This window comes from Osmia bicornis, chromosome 5, assembly GCF_907164935.1.
Source record: "Osmia bicornis bicornis chromosome 5, iOsmBic2.1, whole genome shotgun sequence".
NCBI classification, from domain to species: domain Eukaryota; kingdom Metazoa; phylum Arthropoda; class Insecta; order Hymenoptera; family Megachilidae; genus Osmia; species Osmia bicornis.
The window spans coordinates 3957968-3975894 of NC_060220.1; the positions used below are offsets into that span (position 1 = coordinate 3957968).

The window sequence follows — 17927 nt, forward strand, 5'->3', positions numbered from 1 at the left end:
TAGAAAAAAAGGAAATTAATTCTGAATGCTTAGATAATGTTCCTCATTAGTGTCTTACAGGTGAGAACCAGTCCCTCTGGTTGGATCTTCGTATATACCAAGCGTTTGAGTATCAATAATACTTCAAACAATAATACTCCTAATTAGAATAAATTATTCGATCATTTGTATGCTGCTTAATGAACTCGTTACGTTGAAATTACATCTGGCGCGCGCGTTTAATTGATTTTCATGTCGTCTTATCAACACATATTTTAAATTTAAGAGTCGCGTTATTCCAAGGAAAGTCTCGTGACGACATATTCTGTTATCCTTCTTGGAAATTAACTTCACAGGCGTATATTTCGTCACACATTCAATTAAACGGCATCATGGATTGCAACAGAAATAAAGAAGACACCTATCCAGGTTGTAAGCGTTTTTCATTCAACGTACATATATCGTCGAGCTGGCAGAGTAACGAGGACGCCAGCAGTAATCCAGGCTAATCAATTTGGGCCTAATTGGAGATTACGACGATCCACTCGGGTCCTCCCGGCTCCGTTTCCCCTTTTCTTTCCCTCTTTTATCCTTGATTCGCCGCGAACGAGCGCGGCGCTAATAGATTAATTTATTACGCCAAAGCCCTCAAAGACACCGCCCGACGACATATTAGTATCGTGTCACAGCGATCATTAAACAAACCCGTGGGGGGAAGGTGAGGGAACCGCGAAAGATCCACAGAAGGAATGTTAATTCCATCGTGGTCCACGCAATGCGCACTGTGTGCCGGCGTGGGTGAAACTTAATAACCTCTTTTTAGCGGGTTTCTTTCGTCCCATGAACGGAGAACATTCCAATGGAACTGGCTGCTAGGGAATCTTTTTATTTCGACACATTTCACGAGAGTTTTTTTTTAAACGTATGCGAGGGTAGATTTCTGTTTAAAAAAGACGATTGCAATCAGATGTCTGTAAATATTTCATTCCCTCAATTGACGCGAAGGATCTTCACCCCTTTGGACTACTATTTGTACAAGTGGAAGAATGACTTTTAAAGGGCGTATAACAGCCGTGAGAACGGAAGTTCCAGGGTGTTAATATTTTGGGAGAAAGATTTATAGGATGTAACAGGTGGAAAATGAGTTTCAATATTTTGGAGACGTAGAAAATTAGGAACTTAGAATATTTTTCTTCGTATAGATACCAAGGTTCCATCCTCCCCAAGGCGACGCAGGGATGTAACATAATAAAAGTATCTGCGATTTTCTTATACATCTATTTGTAATTATCAGTAGTGTTTAATTTGCAATCACGCGATGTCCATTCAGTTCGATCCTCGTTAGAAATCCATTCAGTAATTTCGTATCTCGTGTATCGATTTCATTAGCCAAGTCGAAATCTCAATTAATCAATAGGTCTGCTTTCCTATTGGCCTCGATTATTCTCTTGCGATTAAATCGTCGCGAACACGCCCCGTATACGGATAATTCCGAGATCGATTCAATTACCTCTGTGGTTGCGTATGAATCGCATGTTCGATAATCGATGTTGAAACTGGCCAGCTCGATATCGAAATCTCGCCGTTTATTAATCACTTAATCGTCGATGGAATTAATAAATCTTTCTGTCTCTTCTTATTAAATTGCAGAGAGTGCTCTTAATTCTTTGAACTTTAATTAAAAACCTCGATTAACTTAATTACAATTAAGAAAAATTAAACTAATAACTTGAAAAATAAAGAAAATTTTAATTACAAATTAAATTCTTAGTATAGATTTTTAAACGCGATTCATAGCCATCGCTATGAATCACTGCAAACGAGAAAACGGTATTTTCTTTTGCACGGTAACCGTTCGCCGGCCAAGAAGAAGCGGAAGGAGGTTAAAAGAAGCGACAACGAACGAAACGTTCGATTCACTCGTCTGTCTGGAAGTCTAGGAATCAATCAATGACCGTCTTTCCGTGGAATCCAGTCGGCTCGTAGGTGGTTATCTCTTTCCTCTTCTTTCCCGTTCCTTCGCAACCCCTTTTTTCTTCCTTTCCCTCGTTCATCGAGCAATTCCAAAGATACAACATCGAAGGTTCTCCTCGTTTCCTTGGAATTTACCCCGTCGACTCGGTTTTTGCGCTTGAAACTGTAGCGAGAGCCTGGCAACCGCCTCGACTAATCGCTTCATTCTCTTCGACATTCGCTGTAATAAGGGTTGTAATCGGTATTTCAATCTTTTCTCGGTAATTCTGATTTGTCTGGAAGACTGAGAATCTGATAAAAATATTTCCACTAATCGCGTGTGTTAATTAATAACGAAAGGAGATGTTGAAAATGAACGGGACGGGGTCAAGAACGCGGCACATTTTTCCCGAATCGTGTCGTAAAGTCACTTAGCGGAACAAGCTTCCCCGAAAGAGCTCGATTTACGCGAGTATCTCGCCCACACGTTTCGCGCGCGAAATACGCTCGGCCCTTAACTCTCAACACCATAAATCCAGCTCGCGCGGCGTCATTAGCACCGAATAACGAGGACGATGTAATGGTTGCTCCAGCTGGGGTCCCCAGTGTGGACCCATCGTCCGAAATAACGACACCCGTCAACCGTGGAACCACGGGGTGCGTCGCATTCCCGGAGATCCCAAAATAAGTAGTTTAGCCCTTCTTATGCTCGGCCCATTTGCATTCAAGATTCCGGTATATACTTTCCTCTCGCCCATTTTCCGGATGGCTAACTTTCGATCGCAACTTACGACAATATTTTAAAAAATAATCGAGAGGGAGATGATGATGATATTCAAACGATAATTCAGAAATAATAATTGAACAGAGGAATCTTTTATTATTTCTGAATGCAAAGGATTAACTTGTGTTTATTTGATTTAATTACTTATTGAAAATAAATTAGCTTAGTAAGAAATATAAATTTGCATGTTCATGCACATCTAGCAAACAGATTTCTAACGATCGGACGTAAATGATTTTCCATCAAGACTTCCTATCGACTGGCATTAATCTTGAAATCAATTTTCACTCGAAGATTTCTTTATCGGTGAGTAAAATACATTTTAATGTTCCGTTCGTTTAGATGTCTAATTGTGAGTGAATGAGCTCAGCATTCGCGCGTTTAATTTACTACACGCTAAATCCTCTTTATTGTTCTTGTACTCAATTAAGAAGCTGTCTATCTATGATCCGTAAGTTAATCATAATTTTAAAAGAAGGAACATAATTTTTCTGTTTAATTACCCAGCGTGGAAAGGCCTTCGGTGCATCCATCTTGTTTGAAATCAAACCAGTCAACCTTCTAGCGGTAGTACGAGCAACGCTCATCTTAATCGTTCTTTAATTATGCCTAACACGTCGTTGGTCGTGTAATCGCCGAAGGCGTTGATACACACGGCTATTTACTCACGGGCTTTTCCGCAAACCAGAGACGATGATACTATGAAATACGACGGTGAATGTTTACGTACGTGTAACTAGAAGAAGAGCGAATTACGCTACTAATTTATCTCCCTGTCACGCACGAAATAAATCACTTTCAATGCGCCGCTCGCGCTGTCCCGTTTAATCATCGATAGCCTCTGTGAAAATGTTTCCTATACGATTGAATCTTTTCCTATTCGTTTACTTTCTGTCTTGTCGTATGAGACAGCTCGGTTTAGATTCAATGTAAAACACTCTGACGTTGATTATTTATCGTTGAAAATATTTATAGACACAGGTTTTAGAAAGCAGCATAAAATCCTCCTAATTAAAATGAATTTTTTAGAAAACTGTTCATTTGAAGTGCTTATACAGATTTTTACAAAAATAAGTAAATTTTATGCTACAGGTTTTAAATAAAGTTTCCTCGAGGACATTTGGTCCGTCACGTGTGGAGACATCTTTCTTGCCCTGAATCAATTCCCCGTATCCGGCGCGGCAATCATCGTGGAATTTTAGGTGGTCATGAAAATTGCGCTGACCGGCACACCTAATCTTTTTGTGGCGTTATTACGGTAATCAAGGTGGTCTCGGTGCCATTATCGATGCTCCATATTTTCACCCTCCCCCGCCGCGGTGCCCCGAACTGTACACACTGGCACCGAAATCGTTGTGCAATTACTCGCTCATAAACGAGCAACGCTAAAGGAAGTTATGCGCCGGGCCAATAAAAGCAGCGTCAATGACACACGCACGGCCGCCAGCAAAAAGCGTTAATGGCCGGTCTACCATACTGAGACCACGAGCACAATGTGTCCGGGTATACAGGTCGTTTCATTCTCAAAGAAACGACAGAGAAATTCCTTTCGTGTTAGCAGAGATAAAATATACACGGTATTCTTCATTTTTGGCTGAAGATGTAGATACAATAGCCTTGATGACATTTTGAAAAAGAGCTTTTATATGAAAATAAATATTTAGGGTGCTAGTTAAGAAATATTTACAATTTTTAAATAAATTTATTTTTAGGGAAATTTATTACAATGGACTATTCTTGGCGAGTCGAAAGAATCATAAAGGGTTAATATTTACTGATAGCGGTTTTTTATATTGTATTGAAAATTCAGAAAAATTGAAAGACTGTCAACAAAACATCAAAATTCCATGTATTTTAAGAACCACCCTATACAGACGGGAACAGGTAGTAAAACCTTATCCAAAGTCGATGCCGAAGAGTACAATAACGACGAAGCTGAGGGCCGCGTCTTGCGCGCTGCCCATAAAAGCTTTCCAGCCGGACTACGCGGATAATACCCGCATTAATAATTTATAACTCGGCCATTAACAGCTTTTTCTGCTCGTTCCTTCCTTTTCCTTCTCGTCTCGAGCCGGTAGGAAGCGCATCATAGCTGGGATTTTTGTATTTCCATCATCGGATACTATGGCACCGCGTCGCAGTGCTCGGAGACGTTTCTGTTCCCTCGGTAATCGACCATGAAATCGAATCGATTCTGCCGTTTATTAAAATCGAGCTTTCATGCTTCTTTTTCTTTGAATTAATCGGGTGTTTTGTGATATACGATGACGCAAATGCGAGTGTTTGACTGTAAGATTAGTGTCGTCGTTGCATCAGAACCTCGAGAAGAAGATAGTTTCATAAAATGAAGGGATAAACCTGTTTATATGGTTTGAGTAATATTTTCAGTGGTGAAAAATCATTTATAGTACAAAAATAAAAAAATTAGATTCTACGTTTTCAATTTGTCTATGGAGAATCATCTTCTGCTCATTTCACCATCACTCCTAATCCACTCTCCATGTAATTCAATTTGAGTACGCTATATTTGCATAGAAAAATTCATAAAACTCTGAAGAAATATAATTATTTTCGCATCGTTCTATTGTAGAATGACGTAAGACTGATTATGCAACAGGTCGAACCGCGGTGGCTGACGGCGTTGGCGGATCGATATTTGATTTACAACCGGTCGGATGTCTCGCGTGTTCCTTGGCGAAAAATCGACTACGCAACGCGTAATTGGTCTACGATAGTGTTAGTGTTCATAGATGGAAAGCAACTTTGCCTACGTGTAGAGTGTGGGTGTCGCGAATTTTTCGTGGGAGTTCTCTAGATTGGCTGGAAATGAAATGCGGTTTGTACGAAAGAAGATAAAGGGACAATAAAATTTCAGTTGCTTGCGGCATGCAATGCAACAATCGGTTGTAAAGTCTCTTTCTCGATACGTTGCATAACAATTGGCATTGTTTATTAACTCTGCTTCGTTGACAGAAATGGACTTCGATGTCGTACGAGTATATTGTTAAATTTAACACTAGAGGATAATTTCAAAAATCATACAAATATGTTTTTCCTGTTTTATTATAAATTTTTGTTTATTTTAATGAAAATTTTGTGTTGTTACGTCATAGAGAGAGAAGAGATTTCCTACGAAGCACTGACCAGTGGTCGCAACGAAGGAGCCAGTCGGCCTCGATTTGAGTCACGGAATAAATTTCTGCGGAGTGTGGGAGCGAACCGGTCGAGGTCCTCGTCTCTAATTGACCCCACTTTACTGCGAAACTCAGGCGACTACGCGGGCAGATTTCAGTCCGCACGCGGGCATGCCTAGATTTTCGCTGATTACACGCGCTTCCGTGATAGGAAAACCACCTGGTGAGTTTGCGCTTCCGTATAAAAATTATTCCTTCTGCTACACGTAACATTTTAGATTTGTGACATCTTATTAACCCCTTCGCCTATGATTTTTTCGATAATAAAGAAAAATGAAATATCCTTGATTGGACAAGTTATAATTAGAATTTATCTTAAAATTCAATTATATTAAGAGTACCAGCCAAATTTGACACATTTGAATTGTAAGCTGTTGTAGGGCAAGGGGTCAATTATTAATGTAATTTTTAATTACAAACTATGATAACTATCCAGAAATAAAGTAATCGAGGATCCTATTTTCCTATTCACCTCGGTCAGGTTTGAACCGAATACTCGGAAGTGCAAGTGCGCGATGAAACTGTGTCGCATTCTAAAACAAGAGAATTTAATATATTCGGGTACGTCATTTTCCACCCCCCATTTCCTTGGACTTGGCGAATTGTCGTAGATACATCTGAAAATAGGCTTCCCGGAATAGCGAAGAATTTAGACCACCAACGCGCAGCTCTCGTCTCAATTAACGCTTAAAGACTCGTCCACACGGAACCACCACCCACTACGCATCTCGACACGCTGTGTTTGTTCGTAACAAGAGTCGGGCTTGTTATCTTATAAGAGCTACCCGACGATACCGATCTTGATTCATACGTCGTCCGTGCTACGACGACGAGATCGAGCTTGGTGCTCGTAAATCACGCGAACATGCCGCTTACCTTTCACGGTGGAAGGCAAGTGTTTTCGGTTATAAGTGAAACTCGACTTTAATTTTCCCTGCAGATTGAATATTCTCACGACTTCCAGACGATTAACCATAGAAAGATGGAGCTTCGTACGTAATCATTCATTCCTAATGCTTATTTTTTTAAATTACATCCTCCATTTATAAAGAAATAAGAAATTTTCAATATTTTCTAATTATTGAATTTGACGAGCTATCATTTATGATTAGTAAAATTAATTAGACAAGGAAATTTCTCGAGCTTTTCTAGACATCGATAGCAGCGAAAGGGTTGAAGGATTTTAAGTGGTACCGTATATTCTCTCCAACTTCCCGAATTCCAACGTGCAATTCCCAGTAAAAGGAAAACGACGAGATATCACGGGTCGTAGGTAAGCGATCGTTCACGGGAATTTGTGCAATTACAATTTTTCCCGGGCAAATCGCGCGCGTATTTCTCTGCTTGGGGTCGCAGTTATAATTTCTCGATAAACAGGCGTGTGGGATAAGTAATGGTTATCGATCTTTCCCCGCCGTTTCTCAGCGACTTTCGTACAGATCGCGTGGGAGGGTAAGGATGTAACGAGCATCAGATAATAACGAAACGTGTATGCACCCGATTGACCACTGAATCAGCCACGGTTGCTTACTATTTCACGGCTTACGGGTTATGAGCGCAAGGATTATTGTTACCATTATCGTTGGACCACCTGTGTGGCCAGCAGAGGAAGCCGCTTTCTCATGTGAACGTGCCGCTCCAGCAGCAATAAGGAAGAGATTTTATTCTTTTCGGTAAATGAAAAGCCGCGGCACCTTTCGTTATTCCCCGCGGAACGCTGCGAAACGGACGCGAATTACGCCTTTTCAAGTTTTTAACCCTTTCGTTATGGTAATAAGTTCGCCTGGATGTCGCATCATTTCGTCTATCGTAAATTTGTTTTATTACACAAACGATGCTTAAATTTGCATAATCCATCGTTTATATTACAAGGAATTTTCTTATTTACCTAATTACAAATATTAGTATTAATTGCTAGGATTATGAATAATAAAAATAACGAAGTACTTAGAAAATAATGAACAAGAATTTCTTGAAAACGTGTCTGATCATAGTCATCCTTAACCCCTTGCATCATGATTTTCCTAGCTGACGATGATCAGACTATTAACGTCGCTGGAACGTTCAATATCGTTTAGATTAACTGAAAATTGTCGGGACGAGGAGCGTTCAGTGGATTCGAGCGACCACCATACGCCCACACGTTGAAACCTCGACGCATCTTAAGTGGTAGCAATGAAAAATAAAAAGCACACGCTCGGACCAGCCAGCCAGTCGGCCAGCTCTGTGCTCCATAGCCCGGTTGCATTATAATTACTACAAATTGAATCGTTTAGCCGCTTTTAAGGTCGTGAGATAGTGTCCGGGAATGCGACGCTCGAATAAATCAATTCACGGGTTGCTCGTGTAAAGGCCTTTCGCTCCTCGCTTACGACCGCGATGGAATCGTTTCAACTCTTTGCCGGACTCGATTTCGTTAGAATAGAAACGAAAATTTGTATTAACCCTCTCACTACGTTGGGTGACTACAGCCGCTCTGCACTTGCAGTTTCAATCTTTATTTTAATGTGAAATTAAAAACGAGTTTATTAAGAAATTATAAATATCATCTTTTTCTTCCAAAAAGCATTGTTAAAGCAACTTGTGGAGCAGTAAAACACAATATCGATGGCGGACGGATTGTCTCGGCGAACAAGACGTTCGTAACGAAAGGGTTAAGTACCATGGTGGAATCCGTAGCATTGCGTAAAAATGTATAACAATTACTCCTAAAAGCGCAAGTATCCCATAAACATAAGAAATTCTTATTTACGAACCCCTTTTCCCTAACGAACAAAAATACGATCCTCATTCATTCGGATTATCCTTAGCTATTCGAGAGAAAAAGGACCCTTACGTTAAGGTCCGCTGCGTTCATGAGTACGGCCCTTATCAGAAAATTTCCCTATGTACACAGGAATAGAACGAAACTGTCCCGTTCGTTACACGGTTTATTTCACCGATTGTCTTTTTTCATCAGAGCGTCCATAACGCGTCAGTTGCATCCGAGTTTACGATCGCCGATCAAGCAACGTCGTTAGACGTACCTTTAATCGAGCCCCGTACTCGGGAACGTTCACCAGGTCCGCATCGGATATTTCGCGGGACGGCCAGGTTCGTCGCCTATAAACGTCCCGGGACCGCGGTGTGATCGGTAATTTACGGCCGGTGCCCTGGAAAACGAGCGGCGACCGATTATCGGTCTAATTGTAATTAACGTCTCCCATCGGCCGAGAGCAACGGCTCCCGATCGTTTATCGTAGCCCGCGCATATTTATGAGTCTTCGCGAATCACTTGTCGTCGCTTTCGTCCGATATCGTTTCACCAGATACATCTGTTTTGCAAACCTGAAGCCGCTGACTTTGCCGAAGTCACGAATACGTTTCTGTTATCGCTTTTTTTAATAATGCGATCCTCCTTTCAATTCGTGGGTGGTTTCGAGAAACTGCAACGTGATCGAGATTTATTCTGGAATGTAGATTTTTTTTGGTCATAATTAAACGTTGATTCGTAATATGAAAACGATTGGAGAGAGATTACTGAACCGTGGATCTCTTCTGGATTAATGTAAAGATATCTACTTTGTGCGATCAGTAGTACAAGTCGACGATTAGTGAGCCGCATGTTTTATGGTTTCTTAAAAGGAACATAGTAACTGTGAATCTCATTGTACATTAATATAGCAATATTTTTTAATTATTTATTTATGGGAACATACATTTTTAATGGATATTCTATTAAGCGTTATTTTGTGACATTTTTATGTCAATTAACTATTACTAATGCTACTTAATTCTTTTTCTTCCAGTCATTCGGTAATATTAAATTTGTACCGGCGGTCACGGATGACCCCCACAACGTTGAACGTGTTTAAGCTTCCATTCAACGCGGTAATTAAAAATGTGAGAACAAATGGCCGATGCCTGGCAGTGATTAAGCTGTGAAACGGAAAACAATTTGCCGATGCAAATTCGCGAGCAGCTCGAAGCGGCTGAATCTCGAGGCCGTGATTCATATCTGTTCTAAATACCTTGTATTATGAACCGGCCCGCGAAATCGCTCGATTACACTTGACGTTTCAGTGGCCGCGTATCGTAAGCTGTTACTTCGATTAACATTCCATTCGATTCGCAATTGCAGCCCATTATCGGCGCCGTTTGTACACTTTCCGTTTGTTCGTGGGCGTCGATACCGCTGAAAGGATTTCTGTCATTATTCAAATTCATTTCCTGGATCCTGTTTCGAAATAACTAAGTGAAACAATGTATTAATTAAAGGCTCGATCTGATCGCTGGTGTTCACTTTCTCTGCAGGTCTTTTTTCTCCTTCGATGAATATTCATGTCGGTAATGACGCGAATAATTGCGAGACTCTTTGAGGAATCTCAAAGGACTTGCGAGATTGCCCTTAAACTGGTACACAGTGGTTCGTTCGCTTTGAAAATCGAGAAGCTCGCGAAATGGCAAATTTCATGGTGGTTTAGTAAATTGAAAGTTTAAATTAGAAAATTAAGCGCTGCGATGCTTAATGATAGTTCTTTTAATTGAGTGTCATTTTCGCTGCGGCACTCGACGCGTTAATGGATAATGAATAAATCTAATTGTCAGTGAAAGAAATGACCAATCTTCGAGGTGTTAAAGATCCTCCCCTTAATCCACAAAAGAGACGTGCACTGTCGGTGTAAGTTGCACTACCTCCCTCCGTTGTCCCACGAGTATAATGGGCTGTAAATAACCGTTTTCTCGGCTCCATTCTACAGTGGAATATTGTTTGCGATGGTAATTGTAATGTTTCCCGGATCTCATTTGCTGGCTTTCAGCCGTTAATATACGGCGGCTTCGTAGCACGGGACCACGGCCTGGCCATAATTCACTGAAACGCAACAACAAACAGTTCATCTAGACCGGTGGTCGCGTGGGTGCCATGAACGTTTCACTTTACCAATCTCTTCTTTGCCTTCTATTCTCTAGCGTTTTCCTCTTTGGACGTTTCATAGATTTCCTTAAACATTGGTGCAACTAAGTAAGGTTCTAATGGGCCCGGTCCTCCAAAATGTGAATTGAATTTCACAAGAAATTAATTAGAATAACAAATTATATTTGTTAGCTTATACAATAAATTAATCGTCCTTTTGAAATGTTAAGGTTTGTTACGAAATAATCAAAGAAAATGTACCGAGTGTTAAAATTGATTTGTTAAAACATTTCATTATTTTAATGAAAGAGAGAGTGCGATGACGTCGGCGTTTGACTATTTTTATCCTAGAAGCTATTTCAAAAGCTCGAGGAATGTAAATTTCGCGCAGGTGTAAGGGTTCCCTCGACGAAACGATAAGTCACGCATTTATCTCCGAAAAGTAATGATTTACGGGACGATTCTGCTCGTTTTGTCGCGCTGCCACGTTTCGAGCCACCGACGTATTATCGTTATAAATTTTCCCGCGAGCTGTCTAAGTTTTAAATCATCCAGAATGCAGCGAATAAATGATCTCGCGGCCACGATTCGTAAATAAATCATTCGTCTGGACGTCGTCGAGGGACTACAATGTATCCTTCGATTCTTGTTTCTTTTTCTTGCGAATTGTCCTGTTCTCGCGTCGTTGCTACCAGAAATATCATCTGAAAAGTTGAAGAATCCTCTTAGGAAATTAAAATAGAATAGACATTTTTCGAGTAATCCTTCGATCTATCTTTCCACGTATGTTCCATAATTTTTAATTTTATGACGTTCCTTTAATTCTCTCGAAGTGCCTATTATTTCCATTTACAAAGAATGCCAATATCGATAGGAATTCGTTCGTTCGAACATAGAGTCTCGAAAAGGGGGTGGTCAGGAGGAGTACAGAAAAATCGCCGTCGACATTAGGCGCATTCAAAGCATTCCCTAATGTTCCACAAGAGAATTTACATATAACATATTTAGCGAGTGGTGTCGCGATACATCGCGCGATAACGCGGCGTTCGTAAACGTGCTCGGCACACATACGCCCGTTGTTCAGAGATTTATGCGCGGCGCATGGAACGCCGTTGTCACCATTGTGCGAGCATTAGGTAACCCGGACAGTACTTCATCATCGCCGATATAATAAAAGAAAAAGAAAAATTATCCCTCCCTTAGAAACAATTCTCCAAAAAATCTCACGTTCATAGCCAAAGTTAACCCCAGTTTGAAATTCGTTTATTACAATCCGTCCAAGGAGACGAGTCAATATATGTTTACAGGGTCGGAGCTCAGTTGTTTCTAGTTCTTCAAACACTTCAGTCAAGGGGTGCGTACTGTGAATTTATACGCATTTACTGTCTCGTCTCGTTGGATGCGTTGTAGTATAGGAAAAATAAAATCTCGGTCGTGTACAGTGGCACAATAGCCCCTGAAGAGAAACCCTTCCTGAGACTGTTCGCAGTAAACCGGTGGATCGAACTCGTTACGATGAAACGGGTCGTCAGGAAAACGCGGTGTCGTCGGCGGAAACCGGCGATCGCGGTTCGCCGACAATAACGAGGACAGTGGCTTAGGCGATGGGGAACGCGGGAATGCGGCAGGAATCTAAATAAGACACAATCGTGGCGAACAATCGCATTCCGTGGGTGCATTGGGACTTTCTAATAGGCGCTTCTCGGCGCCGGTCTCTCGGACTCGGCCTTGCCTAGGACTTACTGCTAGTCGAATCGAAGCTCGTGTTCAACAACCTGTTGCTCCTGAGCTACCTGTTTGCGCGGTTACACCACGTGGACAGACCGTGACTTGTCATACCAGAGCATTACGGACTTCGCTGGTCGAAAATTAATATCGAATCAGAGACTACATCATTTCGAATTTCAAGAATTCTGTATCGTGTATACTATACGTTGGAATGATTTATTATTCCGAGGGTACGTTTTCACTCGTGTACAATAATTCTCGTGGAATTGCTGTCAAGAGATCGCTTCATTTACACTTTATAGCTGTGCCGCGAACGTAAACGTATAAGGGCAGAGGATGATGCGAGATCGGGTTCCACTGGTTTTCGGGGTTCCCTTAATTGAATTTAAGAGGACTCTCGGTGACTTTGCGTAAACGGAAGATCTTGAAAGATTACCCGGTAATACAACCGCAATAATTCCTATTTTATGCGCTTAGATTCTGCGACTATGATACACCAGTGAACGCGTCAATTTTAATGAAGTTAGAGTTGTTGAAAATTCCTTGCGACGAGAAAATTCCAGCTGAAAGACGAGGAAAGTTCCAGGAAACATGCCTCTGAATCCCATAGGATAATTTTACTAACATCTTGAAATGAGTCCAAAACCGTTTATCTCAATTCCACATTCTCTTCATAAGCCAGTTGGTAAGTTATCCTCATCAGCATATCACCTAAATCTCGTTTCATCATCATCGTCTGGTGGTTCGACGTAACGATGCCCGGAGTCCCGTAGGGGGGAAGGCTGGTTTCACCCTCTCGGAAAAGCGAACGATACGTTGGCGTCGGCTAGGTCAACGTTGATATACGAGAGCGATCATTTCACGTCATAACAGCGGTGTTCATCGTCGCGGACGAAACGAAGTGGCCGACGAACCTGTTACTCGTGGCATAAGGCGCCTCCACCGGTCGGCCAGCTGGCACAAGTGCGCCTATAAATACGGGGCCAGTTTGCATAGCGATCGTCCCGCGAGATTACGATGCCGTCGCGTTCAGGAAAAACTACGAGGACCGCGTCTCTTAACGATTCACGGCTTTTGATCGTTCCCTCGTTCGTTCGTCGCTCGCGTACGCTTTCGTCCATCGGCCAGTTACTTTCGTTTCGCGAATGGTCAGACGTCCAATCCACATAGCCGACGTAAATGTCACCCAGGTAGCCCCTCACGTGCGCGTAATACACGATCGTAAATGGTCCCGCGGTGAATCTGTCGACGAGCTGGTTTCGAGAAACGTCCCTCCAAAACGAACAAGGATATTCGTAATAACGATTCGATATCGGCCGCAGGATTGTATATTTATATAGTCACTGTAAATTCTTTATATTTGGACCTCGCGATCGTCGTTTCTTAAGATGAACCATTGATCCAGGAAGTGGATGATCTTTGAGGTGCGATTCATTCTTTGAGGAACAGTACAATGCGAAATTATAATTAAGGTACACACAAATATCTTCTAACAACATAGATAGGCAATTAATATATTAGATGGTAAACTAAATGATATTTGACACCCTAAAGTAATTTCTTCTTTATGTTTCAAAATTATAATATAAATGTCCCTTACGCAAGTAAGTCATTTTTGTCCCCGCTCTCCCCTAAAATTATCCATTGTTAAAAAAAAGGATTAAATGTAAATTGCTGTTATCGTTAGAAAATGTAAAGAGGCCTTTTGTAATAATTAATGGCAGCTGAGGAGCCCAAAAATTCGAAGCTCTTTCTCTTTTATTTCTCTACGATCGTCGATAGGGTTTCTCAAGATGTCGCAGCTGTACGCGTAAACGAGCCGTTTTGTTCCCAGTAAATAATTCTAGACGCCGCTGTGCTATACGTTGCCCGCGTATTATCGCCTCGCCTAATAAACCTATAAATTCCATGGTGAACGTGGACGTGTACGCGCGTCCGAGGAAACACCTCGCCATTTTATGACGCACCTTTCTTCAGAGACGGCAGAGATATAACGCGAGGGTATGAACGTAAAATCGGGACGCAGCGGTCCGTAATTAAACGAGGGATCCTAACCGAGAGAGTCCTTTTTATTTTCGACAAAGATCTCCAACAGTTGAGCCCGATTTTTCATTTCTTTCTTTTTTCATACTTTCGTACTCGGAATGCGACGTGGGTGTAAACGAATTTTCATCGCAAAACTTCATTTAACCACCCCTGAAGTTATCGTCTCAAAATCTCCATCGGTCAAAAGAAAATAGAAAAAGGGTTAAAGGAGAAACTTGATGATGAAGACGACAGGATTGAATTAGCGACGTGAGATCGCAGAAAATTCACGTTGTAATACGAACGATGAAACGCGATAATGAGTAGATTGGCCTCTCGAAGCCGTACGATGGTTTAGCATAATTGTAAGACTTTTTCGTTCTACGCCTTGTGTGGTCGTCTACGTAATTAACAGATTCTGAGTAGACAATATTGTTGAAAATTCTGAACCTATGAGCGTCTTTTACTTTAAGAATTTAATAACAAAGTTCAGCAAGAAACTACCTGTCATCGCCTGGATACTAAAGTAACAAAATGCTTTAATTACAGTTCTACTAATAATCTTCTTTCAGCTATAAAATAATTCTCCCAGATTTGTCTCTGGAAAATCAGGAATAATACTCTCAGGTATCAGAATCTTCTCGATGAAGAAAGAACGTTCCCGGAGGATATTTCTCCAGGACGAAAGAGGATGAAATACGTCTGATCCTTGGGGACCGCGGCTTAATTGACAGTAGCAGCGTTCGAGGGGGGTAAGCCGGCGGTTGGCTCGCGTCCTTATTATCGTTAATTTTAATTAGAGGTTACTGCCGGGTCCGCGGCGGTGTCCAGGCGAGATACGCGCAGCAACAGGATCAGCGGGACGCCGGAAAGAGGAGCGGCGGTCCCATGCCGCGGGAGGAGACGCGAAAAAGGACACGCCGTCTGATCCTGATTATAAACGACTGCTCCTGCGCGGATACGAGCGGCACCCGGGTATCCCGTCGCGAGAGAACGTTCTGCCGTGATGCCACGGAGACGAGGACGAGACGTGATTCTCCGAGATGATTCGAGAGAGCTACCCCTCTGCGTGAATCTTCAGCCGGACGATATCTGATCCTGCGAGGGACAGCTCCCGGATTCGAGCGTTCCACCGCCGCGAGGATCCCCGCAGCGAATCTAATTTCTCTAATTTCGGACCGCTCGAATCCGCTGCCACCGCTTACTCGCGGGAGGAGTCGTCGGGGCTGTCGGGATTTTGACTCCTCTTGTCCCTTCGTTGAATCGGGTTCAAGGGAAACAACAGCTTCGTGCCGCGTTCTACTTGTTGAATAATAATTTTTCGCAGCTAGAAAATATTAAAGTAAAAATTTGCAAAATTGTCGCGTACAGCCTTCGATGGGTGCAATGGGTGCCGGGTCTTTTCTCCTAAACCTCCATCGTTGGATGCTCCCTGTTCGAACCGGTCGTTCTTAATAACCACCCTCGCACATGGCCTAAGGATCACCGTAGCGACCTACAATCACGCCATAGACAACTCGCAGCGACTCGATCATTATCACAGCCAATAATCACCGGGACGTATTCTGTTAAGTGCTCCTCTCTGTTCTAGAGCACCCCCTCTTTTTTTCCACCATCCGCCCCGGTCCCATTTTTCTTGTTCTTTTCCATTTGTCTGTCCCGATCCTTGCTTTATCTCTCTGTTATTTGGCCGGACGACCGGAGCGATAATCAGGGAGTCTGAAACCGCCGTCGGATGGACGGCATCGCTAATTCGGTCCAATTACGCGAGACGATTAAAAGGATTTAATTGTCCGACGCGCCGGGCCCCTATCCTTCAGCGATCCTTGCCGGGAGTTTGCGAGGGAGGGAGAGAAATTTGGGACCAGGTGACTATGGTCCGCTTAAGTATATTTCAGGGAATTGTTTCATAAATAATAAACAGTTTCTTTGATTTTTATATATTTTATTAACAACCCGTTACAAAATGAAATTAACAACTCCCGCTAAATCCCTGACATGAGATTCACCAGCCAGTGTTTACTCGCTGATGATTTTCAAGGGCTCGAATTCTTTCCACTGACGAGGGGGTATTTAGCCCGACGTATTTACCCTGGAGAGACAATGTAATGGGCCAGCAATTAGACGCGGAACGATTAAAACTGGCCCTTAATTGGCCATGGTAGAGCATCCTGAACGATTCACACTCGTGTCCCTTCATCCCTCTTCGTCGATCGACCCTTTTTCCTTCCCCCTCGCCCTCGATCTTTTCCTCCTCCGCTCCGGCGGTCTTTTTCTCACCGCCTCCACCTTCCAGCCCGCGGCGATAAATCATACCAGCTCGTGTGTAAGTAGTAACTAGTAACCGATTCGCGTTTGTACGACTCTTCTGTGGTATTAGCTATTACGGAGAGTTATGGCGTGGAGTTACCCTCATCCCAGAGCCCGTGGCTCTGGGAATCACCGTGATCGACCTTGATTAATTGCGAAGATTGCTATTAGTAGCTTCGATCGTCAGCGAGCTTTGCGCTTGAAAAACAAAATAGAAAATTAAATTTCAAAATTAAAAAATAGTGGAGACAATGTTTTAGCAGTACAATCTGAAATTTTTATACGTTTTATTATTCTGAAATTCTTTTTCTTCTGTAAGCGAAGAACAGCAAATTAACAGCGAGCCAGTAATTTCCCTAAATTCATGCAAATACTTTTGCAAAAATACCTATAATAATCCCGACCCACAATCAGCCCTCTTTTTTCTTACCTTATTAAATCAGATGTGTTTCGGCTTTTGCTCCCTTCGCTAACTGTTTATCATTCTTTGTCACGCGACGCTTTGCTCGCGTTCGTAATCACCATATTTAAAGACAAAGAAATCCGTTCTTCGCGGAAAGTCTGACGTGCGGTGATTCGAACGGCTGCAAAATTATACGTGTTTCGGCATATTATATTTCTGCTGATTATATTCTTTCGCCCGATGTTTTCGTGCCACGGAACGTTAGAGTTCGTTCGTAAACGAGTTTAGAATTTCTAATACACGAAATGCGAACAATTAATTTCTTCGCAAATTACCCTGCTATTGGCCGACACACTTATACCCATCCGTGAAGCCGTACTCGTTTTAAAGTTGAGAAAATAGCAGCGAGAACAGAGAAATTCTGAAGAAGCAGCATAGCGAAAGATAGAAAGGAAGAAAAAGAAACAGAGAGCGATAAAAAGCATCTTCGTTGTGGTCGTTGAAATCCCCTTAGGTTGGCGAACATTGGCTGGGACTCTAGCGAACGACCGGCCACAAATTGGCCACGTTTTCCTTCGCATTTCATTTCAGTAGATGATCGTGTCTCGCAGCAGCCGCCTCCAGCTTCAACCCTCCATGATTACGAACAGCGACTAC

The 17927-nt window shown here is 42.2% G+C and overlaps 1 long non-coding RNA gene across 2 annotated transcripts in view; it reads left to right on the plus strand.

Annotated features, from left to right (window-relative positions):
• LOC114880314 overlaps nucleotides 1–17927 on the plus strand; it is a 126239-nt gene that overhangs the window by 100522 nt on the left and 7790 nt on the right. Inside the window, exon 4 of one of the 2 annotated variants that reach the window (XR_003790059.2) lies at nucleotides 5830–6073. This is a non-coding gene — a long non-coding RNA (uncharacterized LOC114880314). Of the gene's footprint in view, nucleotides 1–5829; nucleotides 6399–17927 lie in introns of those variants that run through there. The other variant, XR_003790058.2, reaches the window with a different exon arrangement.